Genomic DNA, 12,881 nt, shown 5'->3' with positions numbered 1-12,881 from the left:
ATTCGGTGGTCCTCTCTTGAATTGACGTCACCAGCCCAGCACACCACAGACTGCCCATCACAGAGTTGTGGAAGATGTTATGGACGTTACTCCCCACATTAAAGGAGTGCAGTCTCCTAAGAGTAACAAGTCTGCTCTGCCCTTCTTTCTCTATCTCTTCTGTGTTCCGAAACCAGTCTAACCTATCTCTGAGGTGCCGTCCCCCCAAAGCCCCCAAGTAGTTGTAGGGGTGGGCCACCTCTACATCCACACCTTGAACAGTGGCCAGACACTGAAGCTCTTGGGTGCCGTGAAAGTCAACAGCCAGTTCCGCGGTTTTGCTGATGTTAAATTGCAGGCAGGTCCTCCCCTCTGTGTCATCCCCCTTATCAATACCCCCCATAAGTGTAGAATTTCCACAAGTGACGTGACCTGCTGTTGCATTTAGAGTCAGAGGTGTAAGGAGAGAAGAGAAAACGAGACCGGCCTGTTACTTGTGGTGCTGCACTGTTGCTCACATTAATGATAGAATGGAAAAAAAGAAAGAAGTGACAAGACTGGGGCTGAAGGCGTCACGCCCGTTAACCCTTTGCACAGCACCAGCTCTGCCAGGCAGGTCAGTAAAACGGGGAGAACACAACTGGGTTGCTAAAGGTGACATGTCCAGCGATTTTTAGGTGTGACGATTGACATGGTCCGGCGACTCAGTACATTCAGCAAGCCCGACATACCCAACAGGACCTCAGCTTTAGGTGGACTACAACACATTAAAGACGTTGGTGTTATCCGCGTATTAGGAATTTTTTCAAAGCTCAAAGACCAAATTTCATATGCAACAGAAATCTTCCCAGAATTAAACGGCTCTTTGTCAGGCGATGGCTCTACAAGGAACCTCTCACAACCCAACTGTGACATTTTAGAACTTTAGTTTTTTTCCAGAGCATCGGGTCATGACAGCCAACATTCCCAAGTAATCTGTGCTTTGAAAGGACAAAATGAAAGTGCTGCCCGCGCAGAAATCGCCAGTCGTTACTTGGCTGAAGAAAACAGTTGTCATCTGCAATTTAACAGACTGATCAGGAATGGGAAAAAGATGGCAGGGTACTTGAGGCTGCAGCTCTGGTGGCAAAAAGCAGTCAGCCTGTGACGGAAAACATCTACAGAGATTCTTCCTCCCTCTCTCTTTTAGATTTTATTTAGGAAACAAAGGGTAGAAGCAGGTTAAAACATAAAAGAAAGAATGAATGGACGAATGCTGGCATTTGAACTCATTTTTCTATAAGATCTGGAAGAAGATCTGATTAAATCATTTGTTTTTTCGACCCACTTAATGTATTTATGGGGTACCTGTCTTCAAAGCATGATCCAACCCGGACTGGGCACCAGTCCTCAGGGGGGCACACGCGCACCTCAAGCACTTAACACACCAAGTCACCAAGTCCTAAATATGCAAAGACTTTACAAAGTCCCAGTAATCCAAAGCTGTCGGGCAGATTAGTGCAGGCCCATTCAGGAGACACCAGCTCCACCATGGCGTCCTGTCATTAAAAGGTTTTAGATGATTTATCGGGATTACACCGAACTAAAGGGAACTGCCATTGTTTCACAAGCGGCCTGCTCACAACATCAACTTGAAAATGAATCGGAGGGTTATGGAATGGGACAGGTGCGGAGGCTGGAAACTCAAGCTGGCCGATTGTCTGGCCGCATCCAGCTGTCCTCTTGTAGGACTCCGACCCCGGCTAGAATGACCGGGCTGCGAGCCAGCCAGCCAACCCCCAAAGCAAAAGCCCTACAGGTGCCAGGCAACAGGTGTAAAAGAAACACGAAGGGGCAGACAGATGGGTGGCCTTCAAACGGCCATGTCTCGCTGCCTTCGCGACACGAATAGTCAGTTAAATGCAATTTATTCTTATATCGTACATATTACGTTACACAAGCTGAAAACACAAACAAACACACATACACACATACATACATACATACATACACACATACACACATACACACACACTAGAGATGTTCTTGAGGTCAAACGATTAAAAAAACGAAGAAATTAAGCCACAGTAAGATAAGACACCTGAGAAGATAGAATTACAGTTTAGTTTACTGTCTGCACATTATTAACACATACTAAGCGATCGCTCAATATTTTTTAAATGCGCGCAGATCGTAAAAATCAAAACACAAACAAATCTGGCAAGCTGACATCTGTCCATCCACCCATCTCTTCAAATTTCTGGCACTGCTAGAATCAACTCTGGACGGGAGGCCATCCCATCGCAGAACAACAATCTAAAAGTGAAGCTGCGAAGCAACGCTAGACTAATGAAGGTTTAAAGAAAAGGGGCGATTCGACCGAGAAAAAAAAAGACTGCGAAGTTTACATGGATTGCAACTTTGGTTTCAAGGTTCTTGGATCACCTCGAGACATAACGAACCCCCCGAATGCAAAACCTAAAGGAGTGAGAGGAAGGTCGATTAATCGGTTAATCGCGTCTCCGCAAAACCAGCCAATTCTTTCAACAGGATGCATTAAAATAGAACAGCAAAGCGGAGCGAGATGGGGTGGGTGATAAAAGTTCAGAGTCGCGTACCTTTGTGCCGTGCTCACGGCCGCGAGGCTCCCCGTGTTGATCCCGTGTACTCCCATATATGCTTCATATCCAGCATGAAGTATTTAATTCACTTTAGTTGTTCTCTCTCCCGTTAACAGATTTCCTTATGAGCAGCGCCGCCGCCGGCAGCAGGCAGTTGTGACAATGACTTAGAGGGGGGATTTAAGCTTTATCGAATTGATTTTGGTGTCTCTCTCACTTAGTTTTAAGATTCATTTATAGCTATCCGATTTAAAACATATTTTATAATAACTTTATAGTTCTTGTGTCACATATATTGGGCTTAAAACAGCCACTAATCCTTTATTTATATAGACACTTCCCCTATATTTAAGCTTGGTCTCGTCCTCATGTCGGCTCACCGCTTTCTTTCTGATTGACGGGCAGCGCTTCCAATTGATTGCGAGATTTTGTACACCTAGCGAATCACTGCTGAACGATAGGCGGGCTTTAATGTCCCGTTAAGTTTTCGTCGATGTAATCAGTCCACTTGCCAAAAAAAAAAAAGTCAACAGCAACGGTTTGACAAGACGCGCCGCAGCGCAGTCCGCCCCCAAGGAGGTCACGTCTTACGGCGTGGAAGGTCACTGACACCAATCAGGAACGAGGTGTAATCTGGATTTCTGGATTTGAATTGAATTACATGCCAGTTTACATCCTGTCTAAGCCGTTATACGTGTAAGTAGGGTAACACCAAACAACAATGCAGTCATTAGGGACAAATCATTCCTACTTGTGAAACCCGTAGCGAGCGGTAACAGACTTGTGTGAAGCCTCCTCCACCTCCTCCTCCTTTTCAGAACTTAGCTCAGGAATGACATTACAATGAACTGTTCGGGAACCGCCGTGTTTACGCAATTGTTGCATTTTTATCGGGGAGTGTGATAAGGCTTGGAATAAAATTAGCAACAGGAATGCAGATGTTCAGACGTAACAGTTTCGCTAGTACCGAGGCACAAACACGAATCGAAATTGGGCCTCCTCTAAACTTCGATCACTGTCTGCATGGAGTGGGCACCTTTTCAAGGAGGTCAGGTGAGTTTCCTCCATGTACCCCAAAGCCATCTAGCTGATCCAAAAGGGACCAAATATGGGTCCTGAGACAAACTGGCATCTCATCAAGTGTTGGTCCCTGCCTTGCACCACATTTAACTTTTTTTCTACATATTATTTTTTTTTAAAGAAAGTCCAAAACAAGTCAATGTGTTAAAACAAGAACCAATCAAAACCCACACGGTGACCCTCCAAACCCATCCCATCTCCCATTCCATACCAAGAAACAACATATTAGCATTCAACGAAATCCACTGACGCTATTGAACACATCATCCGGTGATGTTACGGAATCGTCGGGTGTTTTGGGTCCTCCGACATCATACATCCTCATCCAGGTGACCCACCTGGGGCTGATCAAACGCCAGCTTGTGTCCAGTTGCCACACTAGTTACTTGGACCCCCAACTCTCTCCACTATTGAGGCACTTCAGTGGAGATGGCTCTCCTCCTCCTCCTCTTCCCACCTCCTACTATACCCCGAAAACTGAGGGCTTTGATTAGAAAGCAGGCAGCAAAGCCCTCACTGCCAACCTCCAAAGGGAGGCACCTGGCACTCCATCTTGCTTTTGCTGGCATTGCCTGTGCTGTACTGTGAAATTTAGTGTGCTGCCCCTAGAGACATCTTCCAGACATTCTTGTACACAGGACCCTCAGCTCCAACATCACTGTTTGTGTGGTGACTTCAGACATTATGATAATGTCTGGTCACAAGGAGGTGACAGCAGTGTGGCTGGGGAACTTCAGCTGTCTGAGGTCAACTAGCAACTGCCAATCTCTTGCTGAGACCACCCGTAGACATTTTCAATGGGGTTTTTGTCTGCCCACTCACTCTTGACAGAAGCAATCATCTGCTCAGTGGTGCAGGAATGTTGGTTGTGGTAAATCCTGCACTGATAGCTTCAGCAACAGCCTTCAAGACTTGGTCGTGTCACCTTCTGTAACATCCCTCACCAAATGCTTTGGAGCAGCTACATTCCAAGGCGTCTCACTTGGGGGCAGACTGGAGACTCTGCTTTACCCCTTATTATACAGGTTCAATGGAGTGACTCAAGTCAAGTCAAGTTGGGGAGCATGCACTGGTACAGTGCATTGCCGCACCCACTACACGACGAAACAACTCAGGATCCCGGTTGGCAACCCTCCAGGCAGACCCACCCTCCGGAAATGACCCTCTATCTGTCGCAGCCAGGTGTTACGTGGGCGACCCCTTGGCCTGGTGCAGCCACTCGGGTCCCCAACAATGAGCATCTTACAAGCCGGATCACCCTCGGGGAAACGTGCCACATGGCTGAAATGCAGATGGAGTGACTGGTACATTGAAAACTGCCTGGATGAGGAATTGTATGCAGAGTAGCTCATATTTCCAAATCTCTGCCCAGGTCACCTTCTCCCCATCCAGTCCACTCACATGGTTGTCTCATCACGATTGAATACCCTGCATGATGTTTTCCTCCTCAACTGCTACTCTCACTTCTTGTGGGACTACCTGCAGCCCCTCCTTTCCCCAGGTGGTTCTAATGTTTCTCAATGGAATTCAGTCCAGGTTGACCTCATGTCACCGTGCCCACCAGCCTTTTATCGTGTACCCTTTCTTGGGCCTATGGAAGGGCCTCCTCTGCCCTCCATTTCCTTCCTGTTCTCCCCTTTTAATTCCAGCCACGGCTCCTTTCGAATTATTAGTCCCCTATACAGATTTCACTCCCCAATTTTTTGTGACTTTGAACCCACCCACCACACCACTATACTGGACCAAAGGGGGAGGTGGGGGGGCTGGGGGGCTGCATCACAAACCTCTACACATACAAGTCTGAACTTTGGAAGCAGCAGAATCCCACTGGTGAGTGGAGCCGCTGGATGTTCCATTAATTTGTAATGCAGACAACCCCTGAAGATTCGGGTCGTGTTAAGGTAGACAGCCAGTTATTCAATGTAATGACATTAGGGGCAAGAAGAGGTGGGCAAAACCCACACGTGTGAAGAAATCTGCCTGTGGCATCAAAGGGGCAAAAAAAAAGGTCAGGTCAGGTTAGGTTAGGGAGCGTGCACTGATACAGCGCATTGCTGCACCCATCACACGACAAAACAGCTCGAGATCCTAGGTGGTAACCCCCTCCCGCTGGTCTAGTCCCACCCTCCGTAAATGACCATCTATCTGCTGCAGTCAGGTGTTACGTGGGTGTCCCCTTGGCCTGGTCCAGCCACTCGGGTCCTCAACAATGAGGGTCCTATGAGACAGATCATCCTTGGGGAATTGTACCACATGGCCATAGTGCTACACCTGATGCTCCCTCACAATGGAGGTGATGTGCCTCATTCGGGACTCCATGAACAACACAAAGTCAAACCAGCACCTGACCTGGAAGTGGTTGCGAGACATGGACACTATCCAGCGACCTGAGACAAAGACTGGACTCCTTTGGTACTGTGTCTCTTCGGAGAATCCTTGGGTACTGCTGGTTTGACTTTTGTGTTGCTCATGGAGTCGCGAATGAGGCACATTACCTGCATTGCGAGGGAGCGTCAGTTACGGCACTACGGTCATGTGGTGCGATTCCCCGAAGTTGATCCGACTCGCAAAATCGTCATTGTTGAGGACCTAAGTGACTGGACCAGGCCAAGGGGATGCCCAAATAACACCTGGCTGCATAGGATAGAGGGTCATTTCCGAAGGGTGGGACTGGACCGCGTGTCTGCCTGGGGGGGTTGCCAACCAGGAACCCGAGCAGTTTTGTCGTATGGTGGGTGCGACCAGTGCATGCTCCCCATCTTGACTTTACTGGAAGTGCTTGTGGATCACATGGGCGGAAGAACAGAAGCACTTCTGGGTTCGACAATATAAAAGGACCAGACCCACCTCACAGAGTCGGGTGGAAGACAGACCAAGCTTGTGGGGGAGAGCGGAGGAGAAAAAACAAAGAAAGAGGAAGAATTGTGTGTGCTGTCTTGTTTACTTGTGGTTGTAGTGGTGGGAAACGCTTTGGGGAAGAGTTTCCTTAGAAATAAAAAGCTCTTTTGTGCTTTTAACTTGTGCCTGGTGTCTGTCAGATTGGGTCTGAGGAGCAACAGTGCCCTCTAGTGTCCAGGTACCAGCCTCACGGGACCCTTCAGAATGTTATTTATACCAGAGGCATGTCTATCTGGAGGGCGGCACGGTGGCGCAGTGGTAGCGCTGCTGCCTCTCAGTAAGGAGACCTGGGTTTGCTTTCTGGATCCTCCCTGCGTGGAGTTTGCATGCTCTCCCCATGTCTGTGTGGGTTTCCTCCCACAGCTCGAAGACATGCAGGTTAGGTGCATTGGTGATCCTAAATTATCCCTAGTGTGTGCTTGGTATGTGTGTGTGTGTGTGCCTTGCAGTGGGCTGGTGCCCTGCCCAGAGTTTGTTCCTGCCTTGCACCCTGTTTTGGCTGGGATTGGCTCCAGCAGACCCCCGTGACCCTGTGTTAGGATATAGAGGGTTGGGTAATGACTGACTGATGTCTACCTGGAACTGCTTCCTCTTGTGTGCAGGTTGGGCACTGCAGATCTTCAAGAGGAGAGAGCCGTAGTTCAAATTCAAACCTGCGCACTGCCGTAGTGGCGTCTTCCTGCTGCGGTGCGTTGCCAATCTGAGGACACTGCCAGATTCCAACCATGCTCAGATGATCGTGCGTCAGTGACCAAGAGGACACCCACTGTCCCATTCAGACACCAAATGGATCACAAAGACACTTAACATGGGAAGACGTGGCTCATAATCCCTAAAGCAGCATCCATTGTGGGACCTCGTGGTCAGAAACGCTGCATTTCCTAAAGCAGATGGTGATGCGGCTGGTCAGAAGTCTCCCGATAGTGTGTGTGAGTTTTCTACTCCTATTTGCTTGTGCTCATGGAATTAAGGCTGAGTCCGAGTATTTGGGTTTTATCATTTATTACTTTTATATCAGTTAACGCACTTCTGTACTGCTAGTTAGACACCTGTGTAGTCGTTGATGTGCCCCTCTAGTGGCGCCGGTTTTTCATTGTGGCAACCGAGAAGTGAGCTGTTATCGCCATATGCATTTGCCCAGTGGGGGGCTGGGTGGTCTCTTAGCCTTGGAACCCCTGCAGATTTTTTCTGAAGTTTTTTAGTTTTGTTTTGTTGTTTCTGTCCTCCTGGCCATCAGACCTCACTTTATTCTTTGTTACTGAGTATTCTTCCTTCATATAAACGTCTCTTTCTTCATCTTGAAAAGCACTTTGAGTTCCACCATTTGTATGAAAATGGGCTCTAGAAATAAATTGGGGTTGTTGATGTGAGGTGTTGCGGGTCCACAGCTCAGATTGAAAAGGCCCGTTTTTTTTTAAACAGATAATCAATTGGGGTGCGGTAATGTGGCCGGAGTGGTTCCTGGGCGCTTTGTGATTCGGACGGTCCTCGCCGAAGTGCACAGGTGAGGAGTCGTCTGCATCCGTGATTGAAGCCGGGAGCTGCTGTTGTGATGTGAGATTTTGCATATAACTTGATAAATACTTTGTATGTCTTTACTTGTAACTCAGACAAAGCAATGTCATATTAATGTTACATTATTGATAATAACAGCAATGGTTTGATGGTTTAAGAACCCCTTACCCCGACCAGGACTGAGTCTCTTTGAATTTTACGGCAGGATTTGGGGGAAGTGCCTAAAACCAGTTTGGCAAGTGTGTCTCTGCTAAAGTCTTTCAACCACCATAGGAAAGCCAGGCTGCCTAACTGCCAAGCTTTACCTTAACATATGGTCTTGGGAGTGGCAGGTGTGAAGATGTTCTATCCCCCCATTGGTCTGAAGTATGGCTGTTTGGAGTTGGCTTGTATCAGAAGCCTTTAAGTAACATGATGTCCTATTGGCTCTAGGGGTTGGACAGAAAATCTATAAATTTGCTCACTCCCTCACTCTCTCTCTCTTACCAAACTGATGCATGAACTGAAAAGGACAACACAATGGAGAGCACAGCTCGGCAGCCATATTGAGACAGGCATGTGGCCTGTTCTGAAGAAAGCTGACCACAAATGATGCCTTAACTAGAGACATTTTAAGTAACTAACAAGTCTATGTGCCACCTGAAACTACACATCACCATTTAATCAGGTTGTATGGTTGCCAATATTCAAATGTACTTTGCATATTGTTATTATTTATGAATATTATCAATAATACATTGTTTAAATTGTAACTTAACTCCTGCTTGTCTTTTACTACACCTAATTGCCTGAGGTTATAGATGTAGAAGGGAAGGTCGGGAGAAGTTGTAGCGGGGCTACATAGTAGTAATAGTGTTGTCAGTGTTAGTACCATGTGCGTCTTGTTTCCATCATCACGTTTGCTGTTTGTGTGTCAGTGAATGTCGTCCCCGTAAAGGGGGACAGATGATGGGAAAGAGACTGCAGCCTCAATCCTGGAAAACACCTGTTTGCTATTAATCAATTACATCCATCACAGGACTATTTAAGTAATCAGGAGAGGAGAGAAGGAGACTTTTCATTTTCACGACCACGAGCCATCTGTACCTGCTGTATTCCACATCGCGCATTTTCATCCAGTTTGTTTTTCAATCCGCCGGACTTACTTCAATACCCTCATCACGAGAGACCCCGGGCTCGGACTTCATCATCCGCCACGCGCCGAGGATTCATGGTGAGGCTGCTCCATTTTGTTCCGGGAAATACAAACACACCACGTATCGGTTAACCAATCAGCTGCATTTCAGGTCAATTATTTATTCGGACTCAAGTTCACGACCATTCAGTTCCGTATCTCATTCAGTTTTAGTTATTTGTGTTGTTTGCTATATGTTACAAGGGCAAGGGAGGGTTTATTGTGTGTATATATATATATATATATATATATATATATATATATATATATATATATATATATATATATATATATATATGGCGTTGTTGCTTTGGTGGAGGGATATATATATATATATTTATTGTGCATTTTTTTTTTTCTTGTTATTGCTTATCTATATATATAAAATCCCTATGTGTGTCCAGGTGTCCGTGTGTGGGTGTCTTCTCGTGAAGTGCGCATGCGTGGGGCACGGTGCGACGCGCGATATTACTGTCAGAGAAAGTTAGAGGCATTTTACGGAAATACAAACCAGTATTACTGCGAGAGGAAATTAAAGGTACACAATACAGTGACGCATATTACAGCCACATACAAGCCAGTATTACTGTCAGAGGAGATTAAAGGCATATTACCGACGCGCACGCCTGTATTACCGCCAGAGAAAATTAAAGGTATATATTACGGACGTACAAGCCAGCGGACGTACAAGCCAGCGGACGTACAATACGGTATCCTTCAATAAGGGCGCACACAAAAAGGCGAGCCTCAAAAGGGCGACCTCAATTGGGCGTAGCGAATAAAGGCTCGCATAAATAAAGATCTGCACCTGTTGCTCTTCACATATTCCAGAGCCATTTGAACTAAATTATCTACGAACGCCTTTATTCGCCGCGCTCAATTGAGGTCGCCCTTTTGAAGCTCGCCATTTTTGTGCGCGCCCTTATTGAACAGAGCCGTACAAGACAGTATTACTGTCACAGAAAATTAAAGACACACAATACATGGCGGCAGCCCACGAAGAACAGTCAGCTCAGCAAGTAAACATCAACAAAAGACAAGGCTGAAAGAAAGAAAAATACGACCAACAAAAAGAATGAGGTCAAAGTCCCTTGCCATTTAATATACACTGTTCCTACTAATGTTTATGCACTACTGTTCTAGCGCCCGTTATTGTAACGGGCTAAATGACTAGTTTAATATAATTAATTACCTATTTTTACATATCATCTGTTTTTTGCGTGCTTGATTAAAAAAACGTCGATTCTGGGGAAAATTTTCATTTGTTAGAGGTACGGCTTGTTATTTAGATTCGGCTCAGTAATTTATCCAGGCCACAGATCTTGGAGGTGTAGCTGCCGGCTGGGTGAAGGGTCGTCCGTTACAAAGTGATATGGTACAATACCTTATAAACAGTGGTAAGTCTGTGAGATTTGAGGCATTCTGACAAAGGCTACTTATTAATAATACAAAAGGGGAAAGTCGAGTAATATATCACTCTACCAGGACAAAACAGCTGCTAATCGCCACACCTGAACCGCGTACCCGCAATAAAGAGGAGAAATGCAGAAAAAGAGGAGAGAACAGTAAAAGACTGGAGAGTGAGAGGGAGCAGAATTGGGGGTAGTGCAAAAAGAATGGATGAGACAGCCAGCTGAGTAAAAGGAAGGTCAGCGCGGTCGGGGGTCCCGGATAGAGTGAGCGAGCGAGCGATCGGCGCAAAAGGGAAGGATCGTGCCCACTGACTATGTGGAGGAATGGCTACGATCGAGGAGGACGACCACGTGTGCGAGAAGGGAGACGGGAGGACGACCGACCCCGAGCGGTCTAGCAGACACCGGCAGAGGCAGCTAAAACAAGGGTCTCGTTGGGTCTTGAGAGACGGTGAAGGACCTGTGTCTGGCTGGTGTAGCCCCAATGATTGCTGCAGGTTTTAATATTCGTATTATAGCCATTTGGATTTTTTTTTACCTATTTATAGACATGTGAGCATTGCACTATTTATTTGAACACTTTTGCATTTGGTTTGTTTTTAATAAAAGCACTTTTTTTGCACCATCCCCTTGCTTCGTTGTGTCTCACTGTCCAGCTCATCCAGTGATATTACCGACGGTGTCGGGTTCAAGAGCTCCCAAAGTGGAGACGGGAGCCTGGAGCAGAACCCACATCGTCACATCATGCTGTCCCTGTGCCTGACACACTGAGTGGAGATGCTAAACTGGCCGATTATAAAAGGTGGAAGGGTTCACATCTGGGGCTGAGTCTTGCTTTGAGCAGCAGAAGAAGAAGAGACCACCATCTCTACTGCCAGTGGATGAAAAGAGCACTGCGATGGTACTGTCAGTGAAATGAAAATAAAACTCAAAGGCTGATCTGAGGACATCAAAACGAGAGAAAGAGACAACCAAACGAGAGGGTGAGGTGGACCAAGACAGAGGGCTCACCAAACAAGATGCAGAGAAATCACGAGGACACTGAAGGTAAACAGGCACAGGCTTCGCTCCTCCGATGACAATGACCTGTTATGAACGTGGCATTTCAAAAAGAAGCAGACCGTTGTTAGAGCCGAGCTTTACGGCCCGGACCCAGATTATGGAAATGAAGCTTCACATGGCTTTTTCTTAAGTTATTTATTTTCCATTTTGGTTGAGTGGTCTTTTCCAGCACAAAATTCTAAGAAAAGCCTTTTTGTGTTTCAACTGAGACATCGGCCTGGACGTTCATGGAGTGGTAAACAGCAACTTCAAATAAAAATGGGGCTGAAATGGCACTTTGTGGGCCTGTAAACAGCTGCTCATTCTGGCCAGAGTCCACTCCGAATGAAAAGAGTCCTGCGCTGTGGGCTCAGACGGGAAAGACAGAGGGCCGAGTCAAACAGAATGAGAAAATACAATTTAAAATTCAGCTTACTGTTAACTGCACAACAAACACACAGACAAACGCCGGAAAACTGAAAGTGCTGCTCTATGATACACACAGAAATAGAGCAAGAGAGAGAGAGATAGATGTGAAAGGCACTATATAAGATAGATAGATAGATAGATAGATAGATAGATAGATAGATAGATAGATAGATAGATAGATAGATAGATAGATAGATAGATAGATAGATAGATAGATAGATAGATAGATAATAAAATAATCTTCCCCCCAGTACACTCCTCCTACTCCGCACACTATGATAGACATACCAGTTCTCCACAATAAAGAAACCATTAATAATTATCTAACCTCACCACTACTCCCCCATTACACTTCTCCTACTCTGCACATAAATTTAAAAAATTGTTTCAAATTTTACAAATAAACACCCATCTACAAAGTCCTCTCACCAGTTAGTGACCGGTTTGCCCTTTTCAATTAAACACAATGCTCCCCTGAGTCACCATAACTCACAGAGGGCCTCCATGTCACTAATGAGGCAGTGATACGTAAACTACAGCTGCAGCCTGCACTTTACTAATATTTTAAACAGAAGTAGTACATCAGTATTTTTTAAATCATTTTCCTATGCGCATTTTTTTATCTACGCACATAGATACATAGTTATGAAAGGCACTATATAATAGATAGATAAACAGCCCAGCGAGAGCCAAGTTGTGAGTGGGCCTAATTCAGGGCCGGAGTGTGCAGTGATGTGACGAGGTGATCGCTTC

General features: G+C 46.0%; 1 protein-coding gene across 4 annotated transcripts in view; it reads right to left on the bottom strand.

The window, feature by feature from the left end:
• The window catches only part of gramd1ba (GRAM domain containing 1Ba), a 369,918-nt gene that overhangs the window by 216,574 nt on the left and 140,463 nt on the right, over window positions 1–12,881 (bottom strand). Inside the window, exon 1 of one of the 4 annotated variants that reach the window (XM_028810431.2) lies at window positions 2,577–2,728. The exons of 2 other annotated variants lie outside the window; for them this stretch is intronic. The gene's annotated coding sequence lies outside the window, so the exon portion shown is untranslated. Of the gene's footprint in view, window positions 1–2,576; window positions 2,729–12,881 lie in introns of those variants that run through there. One more of the 4 variants, XM_051931900.1, reaches the window with a different exon arrangement.

Source organism: Erpetoichthys calabaricus, chromosome 9 (genome assembly GCF_900747795.2).
Source record: "Erpetoichthys calabaricus chromosome 9, fErpCal1.3, whole genome shotgun sequence".
In the NCBI taxonomy this organism is placed as follows: domain Eukaryota; kingdom Metazoa; phylum Chordata; class Cladistia; order Polypteriformes; family Polypteridae; genus Erpetoichthys; species Erpetoichthys calabaricus.
Note: the sequence above shows the minus strand (reverse complement) of the source record. Positions and strands in the feature narration are given on the sequence as shown.